The 18,194-nt window shown below is 40.9% G+C and overlaps 1 long non-coding RNA gene across 2 annotated transcripts in view; it reads right to left on the bottom strand.

The window, feature by feature from the left end:
* Nucleotides 1-13,616, bottom strand: part of LOC127548999 (uncharacterized) — a 33,298-nt gene extending 19,682 nt beyond the window's left edge. Inside the window, exons 1-3 of one of the 2 annotated variants that reach the window (XR_007950498.1) lie at nucleotides 13,167-13,616; nucleotides 12,570-12,720; nucleotides 8,785-8,977 (exon numbers count right to left, since the gene is read on the bottom strand). This is a non-coding gene — a long non-coding RNA (uncharacterized LOC127548999). The remainder of the gene's footprint in view (nucleotides 1-8,784; nucleotides 8,978-12,569; nucleotides 12,721-13,166) is intronic. The other variant, XR_007950499.1, reaches the window with a different exon arrangement.
* Between the last annotated feature and the right edge of the window lie 4,578 nt (nucleotides 13,617-18,194).

The raw sequence follows: 18,194 nt of genomic DNA, 5'->3' as shown, positions 1-18,194 counted from the left end.
GAATATCAAACTCCTGAATGATGAAAGTATCATGACAAGATGAGAATGGAGTTCGAGAGAGAGAGAAGAAGATGCTGAGTGGACAGCTCAGGGAAAAGTGAAAACATCCTCGTCATCATCATCTCAAATTTCTTTAACATTTTTAAGTTTACAAGGTACTTTCCTCACAAGGAGAAGTAGTTTAGTATATGTGTGTATAGATACATACACATAGGATATATATTACATGTGCAATACATACATGCCATATGTGTGTATACATATACATTTACGTATATGTGTTGGTAGTGTTATTGATATTGCTCAGTCATTCAATTGTACACAACTCTTCCTGACCCCATAGAGCATATCATGTCAATACTGTCCATGGAGTTTTCTTGCCAAAGACACTTGAAATGGTTTTCTATTTCTTTCTCCAATAGATTAAGGCAAACAGGAGTTAAGTTACTTGCCCAGGGTCACACAGCTAGTGAGTGTCTGAGGTGCAGCTGCCTCTATGCCCACAGAGCACATGCATATAACTATTTTTGTGTGTATGTTATATTTTGTATATATGTGTATGTTTTTATATATGTATGTACATATATATATATACATATTATATATATATATATTTAAGACTTCCAATTTCACAAAGGAGACTTAGAAAAATGAGGTAATTTTTCAAGGTTCACACAGTTAGGAATTATAAGGGCCAGAGTTTGAACTCAGGCTTTCTAGCTCCAGTTCAGCTCTATCATAGCATTGTTATAGCAGCTAAGTTTGGCAGATTATACATATACTGTTCCCTCTCTAAGCCCCTCCCGAAAGCATTATCCAATTTGGTATGAGCTTTGCCATTTTGAGACTACTTCAAAAGACAAGGACCCAAGGACAGAAATCCCTGAGGAAACTGGTACCCAAACCATAATGGCCATTGCTGGCTATGTGCCCTACCCTTGAGGACTTTGTAAGGGCACCAGAGGCCTGCTTAGAGCCATCCCCTATGTCTGTACAAGGATTGAGTGAAGGGTTGGTGAGGAAGGGAGAAATAAAAGAAGCAACCAATTCACCAGGGGAAGAACAGAGAAAGTTCACCTAGATTCTACCCATTAAGTTCCAGGTTTACAGATCCAATTGCGTGGCACTTCTGCCTTAGACGCAACACAATTTTCCTGTCCTTTGTGTCATCTGAGTCAGGTTGGGTAGTCGGGACAGCTATTTATATCGGCGGTCCTGCGGTCCTCTTTGCCCTGGAAAGGTGGCAAGCTTTCTGACACTAGCCATATGTGGGCACGGCGAGCCAAACCCGTGACCCCTGTAACGGGGTGAGGAGATGGGAAGGCAGGAAAAGCATGTTGACCTTGAAGACCTAGTCCTTATTCAGGGGACAAGCCAGCACTATCTCAGTACTGAGTCCTCCAGCCAGTAAGCACTCAGTTCTGCTGACCTTTCCCCCCAAAACCCTCCCAAAAGCACATGATGGATGTCTCGCCCACTTGTCTGAGACTATCTTTCGCTCTCTCACACACATACATGCTGTCCCAAGCACACTCCTAAGACAATTTGCACAAGGGTGTGGCTTTCACACTATAAAGCAGAGAAGCTCACAAGGCTGGATTCTGGGAAACTTCAGGGAAACAGGCTCAACTCAATGAACAAGCAGACCAGTTGAGTTTGAAAGCAGTTTGGCTGTATCTTGGGTACAAGTCTACAAAACAGCAAACTTTCTCATTTGAGTTCTCGCCTGAAGGACCTAAAATACACAGCTCCTACTTTTTTTCCCTTTTTTGAACCACGGTGTCTGTTTTCCTTTTACTTTAAAAAAAAAAATAAGTACAGAAAGAAACTGAGGAATCTCTGGTGGAATGGGCCTGGGAGGTTTAGCCCTATCTTCCCAATCAGCCATAACCTCCCTTGAAACACATCCCTTGTTCAGACAGCCTAAGCAACCGTGCTCATCAGAACACTTCTCCAAACCATGTGCACTTCACCTATGTGGTTCTTATTGACAAACACTCATGGCAATCCTGGAAGATTAAAGCAACCAACTTGCAAGACCAAACCAATTACAGTCTAGCGCAGTATCAGCAATCCTGAAAAGTTATGTATAGACTGAATTTCCTCCCAAAGTCAAGCTCTGTTTTACATGTGCCAAGGAGATATAGATATTTAAAGAAGCCAGGGAGCAAACACTCTCTCAAAGGGAAAAATCGCTTTACAGAGTGTATGGACGTCGCTGCTTCTTCTGCTTGACTTTGGACGGGGGCACTGGGGCTTTTCTCAGAGAGCATACACCTTTACCTCGCGCGCCCTTGAAGCGCCGCTGCCGCGGCAATCACCTCACCTCACGCTGCCCTCCACGGCCCCGCACTGCAGGAGTGGACAATGCACCAAATGGGAGCTCTCCCCACAGCTCCTGCAGCTCCCCAGCTCCGCCCAGGGCTGCTTTGGTTTGTCTTTCTCCCAACAAGTGGTAGTCTGTCCTTAAAAGTCTGGAGCGAGACTGAGGGGGATCAGAGAAGCCCTCTGCTGGGAGACAGCGGCTCAGGTCTACCATCTGCGCCAGGTCCGCCTGGACTCATCCTGAAGGAGTCCCTTCCGCCAAGCCTGGGGGTCCCGCTGTAAACTTCCCAAAAGATAAATCCGCAAGCTTTGAGCCTCGTAATGAATATTTCCAACAAAGGTCTGGAATCGGGAAGATGGTAACCTTACACATAAGAATGACACACGAAAAATTCTTAATTCTTTTTGGGGGCCTAATTTGTCACGACTAGTCCCTAGTCAGTAGAGGTCTGGATATAACTTGGGGAGGTCCAAAGTTCTATGCAAGAGAGTCGGGTGGATGGACACCTCACTTCAGCCTCATGACCTCTAGCCCTGGAACTCCTGGGATGGAAAGGCACCAAACCCCTACCCCCAGTAGATCAAAGCACAGCAAAAAAAGATTCAATGGAAGGGCCGGTGGAGGCTGGAGTCTGCGAGCATGGGCGCAGTTTTCTCAGTCACTCACCCCTCCTCCTCCTTCTTCTCTTTTCCCACACCCTTCATTTCCATAGCCATCCCTTTGGCCTTGGCCAATTCATTCAGAGAGCGGGAGTTTCCCATCGCTGATTGAGCACAAGGGACAACGAGGCAAGCAAGGATGCTCCTGGAAGAAAACCGTGTTTGTCTTTCCTCCCCCAGCCTCCCTTTTCTGAGGGCTTCTCTTTTTCTAGGCCTCAGGCAGCCCTGGGAAACACACGGGGAGCAATGCCCTGCCAGGCTGGTGTCAAAGGCAAGCAGAGATGCTGCACTGCAGTGCTGAGTCCCTTTCTGCAATCGGACGTGCACAGTCCAAAGGCTGACTCAGCACAATTCTTTTTTTGATTGGTTGGTCTGAGGAACATAGTTTTCATTTATGCTAAGGTGGCGGCAATTAAGAAACCATCCCCCAACCCCTAATCCCCAACCCCTACTCTTTTAGTCCTACCATCTTTAGTCCTCTGAATCTACTTTGTAAGTATCTCCCCCAAAGTCACTCCTGGGTCCCAAACAGTCTTAGGTTCCTCCATTTTTTTTAATTTAGGGTATTTAAAAAAATTTGCAATTCAAGCGATGCTCACTGTGATTGACTCATGCTGCAGCAGCTAAAATATCTGTCCTGCAGGTCAATCTAATCATGCTTAATAGCAGTTTATTCTTCAACGCAACATTTTTCACGTTGGGTCGACAGTTTTAAATGAGATTGCTGATGCCCCCCTTTACTAATGCTTTTACCAGGGGCAGCACACGCTTTGAAATACTTGTGCAATAAAATGCTTTATTGCTCTTGATGAATGCACTATTAAACTGGAATTGCAAACAGCCCCTTCTTTAGAAGGAGGTAGTGAAATTTATTTGGCCACCTGGCTGAGGGAAAATAAAAAATAACTCGTCATCAACATAAACAAACAAACAAAATAATGGGACTGATGTCCCTTCTACAAATGGTCTCTTTCCTTTCTCTCTCTCTCTCTCTCTCTCTCTCTCTCTCTCTCTCTCTCTCTCTCTCTCTCTCTTCCTCTCTCTCCCCATTCCTGACACGGTACTGGTTTCCCTCACATGCAGAAAATTCATTTTGAGAACGACTAGATTTTGTGAGCCATAGAATAGAAAAATTTAACTAATTTGGTCCGCTGAATTTACGAGTTCTGCAATTTTCAAAGCTACTCTTTCTACCCCTAGAACTTAAGTGCCATCAGTTGGCTGTTTGGTTGATAGTGGCTAAACCCTCCAATGGTCTCAACAGCAATACTGACACATCTTGTGCCCTCAGGTTTCTCTAGAACCAGCTTGGACATGCTCCAGAGAACTTGGAATAAAGACTACTGTCTGCTTTTCCAGGGTTGACTTCTATATAAACAACCTGAGAAAAGCTAAGGGTAAATCTTACACGAAGATCACTGGTGGAAGGACGTTACTTGAACAAGTTCATATTTTAGTCTCACCCTGAGAACGAGGATGGTATTAAAAATATTTCAAGTGCTTTGGTGTACAAAATTCTCTGTTCCTTCTTAAAATTCTGGTGAAGCAAAGTAACAGATAGAAACCCTTGAGGTGTGTTTCTACTTCCCCTCTAGAAGTCACCCTGGACTTATAAGATCTGGAGTTAGAGAAGGCCATGAAGATCATCCAATCCACCCTTAACCCATGATTTTATATAGAAAGATAACAGCCTTTCAGGGTCATGCAGGTGAATTCATGCTTTGAAATCAAGTCCTCTGAGTTTAAATACAATTTTTTTTCACTAAGCCACAGTCCCTCAGGTGTGTTACCTTGGCTAAAGTCCCTTCTCACAAAATCTAAGCCAATCTTAACACAGGTCCCCATCCTACCAGTCTCTCTCTTCTTCTACATTAAAATGTTAAACTAGTAAAATGTCACAAAGAGGGTGCCCAAAGGCCCAGCCAGTATTGTAAAAAACACTTACATCAGAAAAGATCCAAGCTTAGTTACTTCTTTCCATTAACCATGCCATTTGATTCACATACCTTAGAATGCCAAAGGTAGAAAGAGAGAGAGATGGGAAGAGAGAGAGATAAAAATTGCATTAGGATTGTAGATACCTATTGTAAATCAGCCCCAATTCCAAAGCTGGAGTAGTGGTGAGCAGTCAAAGGCTTAAGGTAGGAGCGGGAAGTGGGGGAAAATGTTAAGAAAAGGAAATTTAATTTTATATCGACAAGGGTAAGGATTGTTCTCATTTTTAATTCAGCAGATCAAGAGAATAGAGGTGATTTATAACAAAAAGAAGGCAGTGACTATCCCTGTGAACTCTCTTGTTTTACTGCTCAGTCAAACCTAATTTCAAAACACTAATGCTTTTATTTAAACACCACATCCTGCAATAAAACTTTAATGTAAAACAGGGACTTATCGAAGTGAGGAGGCTGCGGCATTTCTGTGGTCGGTTAGCAAATCTCTGTGGCCTCCTATTTCTGTGGCCTTGCTATTTCTACTCATTGTGGCCGGAGTTTTACCCTAATGGGGACAGAAATGCCATTTCCTGGGACAAATACCCATCAGATGCAAACTCTCCCATGCCCATGGCGGGGCCAAAAAGCAGATGCCTTCTCTCCCTATTAAGTTTCGCCTCATTGGCATAAAATAAAAAATACCTGCACAGAGTTATAGTTATAGTTATACCTATAAATGGAACAAGACGTTCAAAAGACATATCAAAAGGGATATATGAAATACAACTTATGGTGCATGTGATGTAACATGTTATATATAAGGCAAGCTAGAAAAGGTGGGACATATGAGGCATCTGTGAGCTATATGATATATGAATATATAAATATATATATGCTGTGATCTATGATGTAATATACAAGGCATTCTATGTGCGATATGTGATGGGCCCTGGGGCTGCCATATCAAGCATTTTAAGAGTTAGATTGGACTGGACTCAATTTTTTAATGTGTTTCTAAGCCTCAAGACTTAGTTATTGGGACAATATAGCTGGGTCCCACCCCAGGGACAGGAAGAGAAGAGAGCTAACTCCCTGATATTCCTTCTCCCTCTCCACCTATTTCCATACATAGGAATCAGGATTTGGTTGAAAATTCCCAATTCTAGACAGGGCAGATACACCTGTTGCAAGTTCCAGAGGCTAAACATGTCAAACAGGGAAAATCTCATGATATGAAAATTTAAAAAATCTTAATGATTGCCAGACAGATATTCCCCAAACTGAAAAAACTGATCCTTTCCTACTCTATTAACACCTTACTCTGCCCAACATACCTGAGTATACCATTTTCCTATAGGAGCCAGGATCTGCAAAAGCAATACTTTGGGGGTCATAAGAAATGACAGGAATTTTCCCACTTTCGGTTGAGATAACTACAAATCCTTCTGAAACTCAACTCATTTCTTCCCAGAGAACATTGTCTCGGCAAGATCCTCTCTTTCTATCTCTTTCAGGAATTCTTTCTCTCAATTAAGATTCTTTTATTTAAACAGAGAGAACAACTGACCACTGAGTGGAAAAGGGATACTTCAGCAAAATCTAGATCCTGAGTTTGGGTTTCTTTCTTGGGTCAGATCAGCTCAGAAGCAGTGTTGTGCTACCTATAGTATAAAATTCTGTTATGAATGCACATGAAATCCATCTCTGCGCCTGGTGATTGAGATCTCTTGATTTTTTTAACTTGTTCTCTCTCTCTCTCTCTCTCTCTCTCTCTCTCTCTCTCTCTCTCTCTCTCTCTCTCTCTCTCTTTCTCTCACTTTGTCTCAATATATGCTGGGGCAATCAGGCAATATTTGAGGACAGTATCTTCACACCAAATGCGGAACATTACTTTAGATTTCACATCATTCCAAACTGATTCCAATGAGAGCAAGGCTCACCATACTTTGTTGGTGGGGGAAAAAATCAGCCTCAGTTTAATCTGGGGAAATGTAGAGAGAAAAGCATTTTGGAAGCTCTAGATTTAGAATAATCTCTCTCTAAAAAAGTTTCAGAATACTGGAGTTCAGGCTCCTATGTATGGCTAAGATTCTTCTGAGCTGTCTTGAGTATTCCCTAATAGTGCCCCTATAGGGTATATATAAAAAAAAAAGTGAAAAATGATGATGCTTTTTAAAAAGCAATGATTTGTACAGTGATTAGTACACAGCTAGACTGTGATTGAGTCTTAGAAACTCTGGAGGTTATGGGTGTTAGGTTCCCTGATCACTTCCTTCTAGTATATGGTAAGTGTGACATTAAGCGGCACAACTCATTTGTGTTTGTGTCTTTGCCAGGGTGAAAAGTGATCATGTCTGAAAATGTTAAGAGTGAAAGACATAAGTATACATTGCTCTGGGTTTTTAAACTCTTTGACACATATTCTCTCTCTCTCTCTCTCTCTCTCTCTCTCTCTCTCTCTCTCTCTCTCTCTCTCTGTCTCTCTACTTTATTCCATTTTCTGTTTGACTCTACATTCTACATTTCTCCCACCGATTGAAGAACTCACCCCACTCTGCTAATGTCTAGACTTCTATAGGCTAAAGGGTAGGAGGGGATAGGGAAGAAGAGCACAGGAACCTGCAAGCCCCCAAGATCTAGCACTTGACCTGAGCCCCTGCACACACCAGAAGCGGACAACGGGCTTTCTTCTGGTGTTGCCTTTCCAAGCGCCTGCCGCAGTCAGCACGTTGAATATTTAATGTCCTGATGAGCATTTCCACCTGCTGACACAGGCAAAGTGACAGAACAATACAGCCACTGGAACACCATCATCAATTGACTCCCCAGTCAGTCTGCCATGTCAGGCATTCCAAAAACAAAATCTGTCTGTCTCTTTCTCCCTTGAACACAGGTCACCCTGCTCCCATGAGAGAGATGCCCTACCGGAAATACATACTTCTTTACATTCCATAGCTTAGCACGTTCATATGGGCATATAAAGTAGTATGTTTCTCAAGCAGGTAGTTTTCAATATGCGCATTTATATGTTTGAAGAGGAACATAGCACTGCTTTGGAATTCAAACCCCATGTGTACTTAGTGGTGGCTTGGGTTAATGATGCTGAGTTACTGCCCCATTTTCATGACATCTTCCTCAAAACCTCCTGCTACACACACACACACACACACACACACACACACACACACACACACACCTTTTCTTTCATTTATCTACAATAAATCACAGTTTTCTTTCACTTTCTTTTTTTTCTTATGTCTATGTCTTTGTGTCCTAATATACATACATAGTCATGAGAAATAGGACGGTGTTGCCTTTGACAGAAGTATGAGAAATCCAGCAATTTGTCCCCTTCATAACTAATTTTCACATAACTAGGATGAGAAACATGACAAAATCTTTTATCCCCCCCTGAAAAGTACACACATTTCATACTGAAACTTTTAACTACACAGAATATATACACAAAATATACATAGACTATAATACATCCTCTTCATGCTCACCCCACCCTACCCTCACTCCCACATTAACAATTAGAAGGACTCAGAAATACAGGTTTAAAAGAAAAGATCCAGAAACTCTAGAAAATTACAATTCTTTCTATTCCTCAGATGAGGACTTAGAAAAAAGAGAAGAATAAATAAAGACTGGTCCTTTCCCCTTTCCTGCAAAGCTTAGCGCTTGTCCATCTGGAATTCAAATGTCCAGTTTACAACTTAGATAACAACACCAAGCTGCCTCCTTTTCATACTGAGGTTAGAAGACTCTTCTGTTAAAGACAAAGGATTCATTCAGCAATTAACTGGGACTGAGGAGACAGAGGGTATTAAAAAGGCAACTAGATATTGTAAATAGAAGCTCTTACCTAGTAAATCCAGAATTTCTTCTGCCTCCCAAAGAGAAGAGTCCCAGAAAGAGAATATCTTGACTTTCTTTCTTTCAGTGTTGGGAAAAAGCCATCCAGTTGAACTCTGTAGCAGTTGAGAATGGTTGCGGTTTACCTGACAAATTGTCAAATCGAAGGTTCATAGGGATAACTGGAAACCTGGATATGTGAGCTTAGGCCAGAGTAGAAGTCAAGGAGTTACTCCTCAAGCACTCGTGTGTGCTTGTGTGCACCCACCCATCTGTGCCTTTCTTCTCTCTGCACCTCCCTTCCCTCTCCCTCCCCCCAGCCTGCCTCTCTCTCTCTCTCTCTCTCTCTCTCTCTCTCTCTCTCTCTCTCTCTCTCCCTCCCTCCCTCCCTCCCTCCCTCTATAGTCTTTTTTCCTCTTCCTCCTCCCCCTCTTCTTCCTCCTCCTCCTTCTCCTCCCCTCCCTCTCCCTCTCTTCTTCTTCACCATCCTTCATGCTTTGCTCCTTTTCACTCTTTGCCTCCTAACCCCTCTGAGCTCTAAAGCTCTTCTAACAATGTAGCCCCAGTGCCCCACTGAAAATGATGATCACACTGAATAGACGACTATTATGGACAGGATTTAGGCGCCCAGCAAACCAAGAGGTCATTTGGGGCGCTTCCTGCTCATTCAGCATTGCTGTAATAGTATGCTCGGACTGTCCACTCACCTGCTCCATTTGCCTACTACCCCAGCCAGAGCCCTCCAGATCAATACCAATTTACAGACAAATGCAGAATGGCTGCCTTAGTGTTAATGAATTTTACCGTTTCTCACAGTCTTCTAATGAACCCTTTAAAGAGGGTTTAAGTAAACTTAGCAAGTGGTAAACTAAGCACTTTGGAATACTTAATTATATCGATGGGTTTTCTCCTGCACTTTGAAATTTCTCTATGAGCAAAGGAGGAAACATTGCCCCTATTCTCCATCATCATATATAAACTCTGACAAAACCAAATAAAAAATAAAATGGGAAAGGGGAAGCATCTAAAAGAGATCTGGATGAGGTTTCACTCTCATTCCCAAGCTTAGCTCCTGACCAAGCCAGAAAGTAACCAGACCTCAAGTAAATTTGGTATCCAGGAGTTTATTGAGCAGAATAAAGAAGGAAACTGCAAAGTGTGTGATAACACTAAACTCCAAAGGGATTTAAATGGTTATCACCTTCTCTGTTCATTGCATGAAGTCATATTAGCTCTTTTGGGGGAGGGAGACGTGAAAGGGTGGGGAGAGGAAGGTGATTCCAAAGAATCACTTAACAGCAAAAAGTATGACTGCAGTTCATTAAAGGAGAGAGGAAGGCTGGGACTTATTAGGAACAGGGATTAGATCAGAAATTTGGAGGCTATATTCTGAAAATAACTGGACAAAAGCAAGAATCCAGTGTAGTTGGGCTTCCTTAGCTTTAATTAGAGGAAAATTCAATAAGGGAATTAGAAATGTTTTGAAGGTCAAGGAAACTAACCTAATTGTCACTCCACTAGAAATTACTCTATCTAGTGTGTATAATAATCATTCTTTTCCTGTACTGTTTATATATATAATATACATATTAAATATAATATACAGACACACACACACTCACTCACTCACACACACACCCTTAGTATCCTTAGATAGCAAATACATCTTTCTCACCATTATCACTTCCAGTGAGGAACTAATTACCCAAGAAGGCTATTTTTAAAAATACCACCACCCTTCTCCAGTAAAAAAAAAAAAAAAAAAACCAAATATCTCAGTATAACAAACCATAGAGTTTTTCCTGTAAAGTCTTTCCACTGGTGTGTGAAATGGACAGGGTGGACCTTTCAAGTAACTGGGGATGATCTAGGATGACTAGGTCAGAGTTTCACACAAGAAGGAGATGAGAGAATGGATTATGGCTCTGAAAGGCGCTTCTACCTCCCATTTAAAAAGGAAAATGCCATTTGGCAGGATGGAACAGAGAAAAGACCTGCTGCCCCATTTACATTTAGGCACAGTTATTTATCATTTTCATGCAGTCAAGGATAAAAAAGGGCAACTTAAACAGCATGTTCCTGTTACCCAACTTTTCTTTCTGCATCTCCAATGATTTAGCAGAGACCCTTGCATGATAATGTGAGCTGAAGTGTAGGTGAGAAAGAATTCTAAATGCTCAGTGTTGCTGACAAATGAGAAGTGTGCAAGAACAGAGGGGCAAAGGAGGACGGAGAAGACAACCCAGAGCCAAAGAGGGTAGAGAAGGCAAATCAGTCAAGTAAGTAAGTGTGAGAAATAGTAGTGAGCAGATGTTTTCCCAGCTCTAAATTTCTCCTGTGCCCTCAACTCCTGACCTCCATATTGACAAGGATTAGTTACAAATGTCCCCAGGACAGCTGAAACTTTGGAGGGATCAGACTAAGCAGGAGAACATCCCCTAATCCATAGGGGTAAAACAGAAGTTTCAGAAAGATGCCTACATGAATCTCTTGTTCATTTTCAAACTAAACCTAGTTTTGTGGATTTTTTTTTTTTGAAACAAAGTTCTACCTCCTGAAATAAAAGATATTCTGAGTGGCCTCCTAGCCTGTAATCCAAAGGACCAATAAACCCAAGAGTTACAATGTCCTTTAAATTGCACAAGGCTGCTTAGCCTATAAATACTCACTGAAAAATATACTCCATTCTGTGCATGTGGGAGTCATGCTAAGTCAAAGAGACACCCTCTATCCCTTTATAAATCAAACCTCTCTGGGTCTGAGGAGTGTCTGTGTGTGTGTGTGTGTGTGTGTGTGTGTGTGACACTCATGTGTTTGCATGTGGTCCCCTTGCAAAAATTCCTTCTTACAGGATTATATTTGTACATACACCAGCATACTGAAAACCTACACCCCACAATACATGAGCTTTTCATACTTGATGCTTAGGGAATCGAGGCTGTTTCAGAAAAGGTGGACCGAGGAGACGGAGGCCCACTTCAATCTACAGAAAAAGGCATATCCCCTTTGCAGTGGGGTGTCCCTTGCCTTTACCATTCTTTAAAGTCAAGCCGTGAGCCCTTCTTCCAGATCGGATGGGGCCGCTCTAGGCAGTCTCTCATTGGTTACCAATCTTTCTGCTCATCGGCATTACAATGGTTAAGGACCGCAGTACCAGGAAGGTTGCAAGTTGGGCTCTTAAGTTCGAACCACGTTCCTGTTCTAGCACTGGGCGGAACTGACAGAGCTCAGAGCCCGTTAATCATACTCTCCCCTGACCGCCCCCCCCATCACCCCCACTATGACAACCCCAAACATCCCTCCGGCTGTCACTAGCCTGCACTTCTAAACCAGGGAACACAGACCGCCAGCAGCCTTACAAAATGATTGTGTGTCAAAGTTCTTACATTTGAGTTTAAAGCATTCGAGCTATTGCTGGCTCTGCAGTTTTTAAAATGCAGAGGATACCGCACGCCGAAGAGAAAACTCCTAACCTACTCCATGGGAAGACACACACACACACGCTGCCCCCGATGCAATGAAGCACACAAGCACACACACACACACACACACACACACACACACACACACACACTTCCAAACCCCGTCCCCCTCCCCAATCCCGGGCAACTTTGCTGGAAGCCTTAAGTCCTGCCTGAGCTGGTAAGTGTTAAAAAAAAAAAAAAAAGGAAGGAAGAAAGAAAGAGGAAAAGAAAGGAAGGAAGGAAGAGAAAAAGGAAAGAAAGAAAAAGAAAGAAAGGGGAAAAAAGAACGGAGCCAAGTCGGTGCCATTAGAGGAAAGAGAGAAAGACATACCAGTGAGGAGATTCTGTTGCAGCAGGGGAGCCTCCAGAGCGCTAGCTGAATCAGCTTTAAAGAGTTAGGGATGCATGGAGGAGGGTCATGGCATCGCAAGGTAATAATGCGCTGGATGCTGCAGCCATCGGCTTCCTCCTATAGGCAACCTCTAATGCAGGGAGGGAAAGAGAGCAGGCCCAGGGATGGCATTAGTCCTCACTTGGAGAGAGGGGGAAAACATACACACACGAAAGAAGAACAGGCTAACAAATCCTCAGTCTCTTCCCCTAACACGCACGGTCCCTTCCCCCACATGCACCTCTGTATCCCCTCCGCTCCCCCTCCCCTCCCACCAGACACCACCACCACTCAGCCCTCCTGCTGCAGCGCAGACTTAGCAAAGGGAGGGAGGTCTTTAAAGCTTACAACTGAGAGAGAGAGAGAGAGAGAGAGAGAGAGAGAGAGAGAGAGAGAGAGAGAGAGAGAGAGAAAGGAGAGTGAACAAGGGGGAGAGAGGGAGAGGGAGAAAGCAGAAGGGAGGAAAGAGAACAGACAGAAGGAGCGGAAAGCAGGAGTTAAGAAGAAGCAACCTTGCGTGCTGGGATTACCGCACACCTTGATGTATAAGGGCTGTGTCTGCAGAAGTCTCCCCTCACCCTCTCCCCTTTCTCCCCCCACCCCGTCTTCTCTCCTCCTTCCCCCCCCCCCAAGATAGGGTCACCATGAGGTAGAGGTCAGGTTGAAACAAAAGAGTATCGTCTGCCCGCATGCTCACACACAAATGGGGGGGGGAGGGGAGGAGGGGGATGCTTCCTAGTAGGAAGAGGGAGGATTGGGGGGTTTAGGGGAAACCTCTGATCAGAAACCAAGTTCACCTTTCTAGTGCTTATATACCCAGCTAAGCATCTGAAACATGCAGTCCCAGCCAAGTGGCTCCTTCTCATGCCATTCCCTCCCTGACCATATTTAGTCAACCATGGGAAAAAATAGACTGTCAGCTGCGGACAGCCGAACAGGGAGTGCTGGGAGTTCAATCGCTTCTCTCAGCTCATTGACTACTAGTCCTGCAGAGCCCTGAGTCTGCCCCCCTTTCTCCCCCTTGCTCTCCCCTACTCTCCCCATTGCTATTTTTAGACAGGCCAAATAAAGAGGCAGCTAGGCTTACAGGCCTGGGCTGTCCCAGGCCTTCACCAGGCCCCTACTATGTATGGTCAGTGAGAGACAGCCGGGAGATATCGACAGAAAAGTGTGTCAATTTTGGGAGACCTGTCCCGTGAAGGGCCCCCATGGGCTCCTCCCCCATCTGCTGGAAATGCTCTCAGAGAGGAGAAGGATGCTGAAAGACATTGATTTTTATCCTTGGGAGTCAAGTGTGTCCCACTAAGGGGGTTTCCTGCCCACCACTTGGTGCCAACTTTGATCCCACTCCTCCCTCCTCCCTCTCCTTATGCTAAGTTCACAAAGAACATGGGCTAGGTGCCAAACGGATCCCTGTCTGTGCTTTGCCTTTGGGGATTCTGGGGGTGAGAAAAAGAGAGGGGGTTGTCACTTTCTGGGTTTGCTGAGGGACCTGGAAGACACCAGGTCACCTTGGTGACCAAAAATAATAAATTTGCTGAGAACCGTGCATAATGGAAAGATGCCTTTGCTTGCTTACCAAGCCCCAAATCTGTGCTGCTCATTAAGCTAATGATCTTTTCCCCTAATGTGTTTCACAGGGCTAAATTGTATAATTGGGATTATACCAGCCAACAAATATCCTACCATCTATCCATTCTCTCGATGTCCAGATCGGATCACCATGTTTAGTTCAAAGTTTAGTCAACTCTCAGTTCATTCTCCTAGACCAAAGGAATGGGAGAGAAACAGAGAAATTGGGTAACCACCAAATCATTTCTACTTTTTGTTTAAAAAAAAAATAAGCCTTCTAGTCACGGCTTTTCTTTTATTTAATTTTTTAGTTTAAGGAGTAAATGGATGGTCTATAGCAGAGTTGCCAAACACACTGCCTGCAATATTCCCAAGTGAGAACCGGGTTAAAATGCAATTGGGAAATATTTAACAAAATAAAAAAAATTGTAATATGTAGTTTAATAAGTCAATGTGCAGTTTGCAGGGATCCTCATATACAGCTCAGTGGATCCTGTTTCTATTTAAGTTTGAAGTTACTGGTTTAAGACATTTTTGGTGTTGCTGAAAAAAGGGGGTGTCTTCTTTGAATTTTAATTCTTCAATTAATCAGTGAACTAGGATAAGAGGAAGGGTTTCCTGTTGTTGAAATCTAGAGTACTGGATCCAGAAATATTTTTTAATAAGGAAACAATAACATGAATAATTATGGGGCTAGTTTTGGGACTTTTTCAGGTCCAACATCCTGATTTTCCTTTGTTCAAGTTAACACCCAAAAAACACTAGGTAGAAGTGATAAAATACCTAGATTCAATCTGACCCACTTTTTAAGGACCTACTATGTACAAGACATTGTTCCAGGCAGTAAGCCTACAAATTAAAAATTGAAGCAGTCTTTTTTCTCCAGGAGCTTGTTAGTTTACTGGCAAAGTCAAGAAGAAGAAATAATATTTAGTTGTGTTTATACAAAATCCTATACTGGACATAGGAAGATTCAAAGTTCAAATAAAACATGGTTTCTACCTTCAAAGAGCTTTTATTCTGATGGGGGAAAATAAAGACACCAATACAAAAAAATATAATACATGATATTACTTGATAAGTACATGGGAAGGCTTATGAACCTTGAAGAATGATAGGATTAGAGCAAAAGGTAAGATCACTAACAACTGAATTCAGTGTATGATAAATCCAAGAACATTAACTACTTGGTATTAGAATAGAGCTGCTAGCAAAACTATAAAGAAGTTTGATAGAAAGTATTATTCTTAGAATATTAGAAAGTAAAAGCAGGATATTATACCATACACCAAAATAACTTCAAAATACCTATGCATCTATGCATAAAAAGCCATATTATTAAAAAAAAAACAACAGGAGAAAATGTAAAGTTATATCTTTCAAAGCTATAGTTAGAGTAATTATTTTTTCTTTGATTTTGTTACTATAAGCAGTAATATCTCCATATACAAAGAATAGAAAAAAGAATTATAAATGACATCATGAATTTTTATATGGTCTTTTCCTAAAATGCATAATTTTTATTTTTCCCAATTATATATTAAAACAATTTTTAAAAATGTATTTTTAAAGTTTTGAGTTCTCAATTCTAAGCCTTCCTTTTGCTCTTCCTCCTAGAGCTGACAAAATGATTTTTGATGCCCTTTTCTTTTTCTTCTTTTTATTCAGCAGCATTATAACTACTAGCCCTACTTTTCCTCTGTAATTCTTTCCCCACCAAAATATAAAGATTGTCCCCTTGTAAAAAATATAATCAAGCAATGCAAATACATATGTCTCATTCTGCACCTCTAGTCCATCATCTGCCAAGAGATGAGAAGTATGATCATCATGATCAGTGTCTTAAAGTCATTGCATTTATAGAAGCCCTTAAGTCTTTCACAATTATTTTCTTTTCCAACAATACAATCACTGTACAAACATTGTATAAATTGTTCTTCTTTTCTGCTCACTTCATTCTATGACAGTTCATATAACATGCACATATATGCACATATGTATGTGTATAAAAATTTTTAACCATTAACCTATTGGGGAATGGCTTGTGTTGTTATATATAGTCAAGTACTGATTAGTACAAATAATAAGTTCCTAAATATGTATTCAAATTCACATTATTTGAAGTTATGATTATGTGAAATTGATGATTGATTATACTCCAATGGAAATATGTAGTGGGAATTCAAATATTGTGACTTTTTCCAGGGAGTTTATTATTCACATTAATTGGGACCTAGCTTTATTTAAATCAATGCCCTACATATCTTGAATATCAAATATTTATTAGAGAAATTTGATGCACAGATTTTTTTTCTCAGTTAAATATTTCCCTTAAAATTCCTTTAAAATGGAAAAAATTTAAATTGATTTTGAAAAATCAGAATTGTCCATTTTCTCTGCTGTTATCTCCTGTATCTCTTGTTTGGGCAACAACTTTTTAAGGGATGAAGTTTTAATGAAATAAGTGACAAAGTTGATCATAAAAAAGAAATTAGGCAATTTCAAGAGAGTAAATATTAAACAGTTTCACATCAACAAAAATCAGTGATACTAGGGAAAATATATAGAAAATATAGAGATTAACACAAATATATATGACCAAGAATTACTGTACAATAGGTAAATGATTAAAGAATATGATCCAAAAGTTTTGATAAATTGTAAATTGTCAGCAATCACATAAAAGGATTGCTCCAAATCATTGAGAAGGGAAATACAAATTAAAACATCTTTGAGGTTTTATCTCACATGTAGAAATTTAACCAAAATTTTTTTTTAAAAAGTCATTGTTAGAGAAGCTAGAGGAAGAAAAGTGCACTGATATGCTTTTGTTAGTGATATGAATTGGTGCCATCATTCTACAAAACAATTGAGAATTATGTGAAAAAATCACTTTCTTTTTAACTTTTGGCTCAGAATTCTCATTGCCAGGAGTATACTCAAGGAGTCAAAAAGAGAAAAGAAAGAAAAAAAAAGTTCTATGCATAGCAAAATAGTCAGAATAAGACAGTGGGAAGAAAAAAAGTAGTAAAAAACAAAATATATTCCAACAATTTGGAACTGAATGAATATGCTATAGAATAGAATATTTCTACTATGAGAAAAGACACATATGAAGAAATTAGAAAAACATGGTATGACTCATATGAATTGTTACAGAGTGAAATAAATAGAACCAAGAAAACTAGATGTAAATACAATGTTGTAAATAAAAAAAAATTAAATGACATCAAATACTATATAATTGCAATGACTGATCTTGATCCTGAGAAGAAAAATGCCCTTTCCTTGAAGACTTGGGGTACTACAATTGTGGGAGTTTGCATATGACATGATAGCTGGTTTTTGCATTGCTTGATTTCATTTCTTTGTAACAAGGGAAGACTTGGTGGGTTGGCATGAAGAAAGAGAAATAAAGGGGGAGATGTATTCAGACATGACTATGATATGAAAACAAACACATAAATACAACTTTTAAAAAACAAATAGATAGGAATTCAACAAGTAAAGGGGAAAACTGGGCATTCCAAGAAAAAGGGGAAATGTAATAAAGAGAGCACAGAGTCATAAAAGCACAGTGCTTGTTCAGAGAACCAAAAAAAAAAATAGTCCAGTATGGCAAGACATAAAATAATAGAGGGGAATGATATGGATTAAATCTAGAAAGATGCAATAGGGTCAGATTTTAAAACACCTTGAATGATAGGGAGAGAGTAATCTAAAATCAAATATCCATCACAGATGACACAGAAGGGATAAACCATATATAGATTATAATAAAAATGGTCTTTTCAAAGGAAACTTACTATTATAATGGATGAAGAGGTGGTGACCAAAGACACAGAATAAGATTGGAGGTTGAACACCATTACTGTCTTTGTCAGAGAATTTTTACGTTCTTTCACTTTTGAACAGGTGAAAGTTTTTCTAAATGCCTTCCAGAACTTAAACTTCTCTTCTGCCATTCTTCTTTGCTCTCTTCTTTCTATCTTC

The sequence above is a fragment of the Antechinus flavipes genome, chromosome 2 (assembly GCF_016432865.1).
Source record: "Antechinus flavipes isolate AdamAnt ecotype Samford, QLD, Australia chromosome 2, AdamAnt_v2, whole genome shotgun sequence".
In the NCBI taxonomy this organism is placed as follows: Eukaryota; Metazoa; Chordata; class Mammalia; order Dasyuromorphia; family Dasyuridae; genus Antechinus; species Antechinus flavipes.
Note: the sequence above shows the minus strand (reverse complement) of the source record. Positions and strands in the feature narration are given on the sequence as shown.